The sequence below is a fragment of the Gordionus sp. m RMFG-2023 genome, chromosome 1 (genome assembly GCF_954871325.1).
Source record: "Gordionus sp. m RMFG-2023 chromosome 1, tfGorSpeb1-WG-v2, whole genome shotgun sequence".
In the NCBI taxonomy this organism is placed as follows: Eukaryota; Metazoa; Nematomorpha; class Gordioida; order Chordodea; family Parachordodidae; genus Gordionus; species Gordionus sp. m RMFG-2023.
In genome coordinates, this window is record NC_088775.1 from 90,141,655 (window position 1) to 90,143,275 (window position 1,621).

Here is a 1,621-nt window from a genome sequence, read left to right on the forward strand (position 1 = left end):
TATGCAACCAATAATTTCCCGTGGGGAGAAAGAGGATTGGCCCATAAGCTTCCATTTTTCCTAATTCGACCATGTCCCTTCTACAAAAATTATGATTTCATGTTACAGTTATTTATTTTCCCGTATTTTTTATTAATTTTGTTTTTAAAATATATTAACACCTTTATATCATCTCCGTTAAAGTTGACTTGGTATAAATTCGAGATGCGTTTAATCAAGAGTGGAGGGAAGGGAGGTGGAGATGGAGGCGCGTCTTTATCCAAATTAGCAGCCTGTAGAAATATAAAAATTTATTAGTGATTAAATTTTCGCCAATCTTTTCTTGATATACAGTAAAAGCATTTTTGATAAAAATAAATTTAAAAAATTTACTAATTTCTATATTCCCGAATGAATAATTAACATTTTAATAAAAGAAGCAAAAATAATAATTTTTTAAAGTCGGGCATAATTTTTTTCTAAAATTTTGGTGTCGCCCGATATCTAAAAATTTTGCAACAAAACATTTCATTTTTAAATAACAAAGGCGTAAATTTTGCTAGCCTTCATTAGTGACCACCCTGTAATAATCTAATCCGACATCTATGAGATGAGCATTATATTATATGTATTCTGTGAAGAGAATGAAATAATTAATAATATATCTTACAATTTTTACAATGCATTTACAAAAAATATTGTCTGGATTTAGAAAATGATGGAAAGTTTTAAAGATTTAAGTAATCACGCAAAAATGTGTGCAAGTTTCTATAACAGTTTAGATATGTCAGATGTTAGATTGAGGTTATATTAAAGTTTATATTTCCTTTCTCCATATTATTCTTTTAAGGTTGAAAACATCATAGTGTACGCTCATAAACATATTCTGTCATATACAAGTGAAATGTTTTATACTATTTTTGGGAGTTTAGAATTCAAGGATAAGTGTGTACGCATTGAAGATCTGACATCCAAAACATTTGAGATTATCTTGAAGTAAATCTTTGATATAAATATGGCTTAAATTACTAAATAAATATTTTACCCATCGCCCCAAGGAATATATATACGGGTGAAATTGATTTTATAGACATGGATACACAGATATACTTTTGTAAATTTTATATGGAGCAAAAAAGTATATGTTGAAGGACTTAATCTCAAAATGTGTTAAAGATATCAATAAAAATACAAATGAATGTAGTAGAACTTTAAAATTATATTTGGCGTCATCGTTTCATCCAGTTTCGAGGTAAATGTTGATTAGTTTAAATTTAATGACTATTTTAATTTTTAGTCTCTTAAACTAAATGGAAGGTTTGTATTTACAAATTTATGTTAAAAAAATTTATAATAATAATTTTTATATATTTAAATAAGGTATTTAAAAACAATAAACGCCAACTTGCTGGTTGAATATTTTTGAATTATATATTTTAAATTTACTTTTACTATTTTTAGGAATATGATTAATTATATTGTAAGAATTTAAACTGCTAAATAGTTATAAATAAAATAAAAGTTCCTTTACTCTCAACTCTTTACCTTTCACAAAAATATAACTTATCAATCCAAAATAATCCTTTTATTAATATTGAATAAATATCATAAACATTACTTTCCAATTTATTCATATATATAT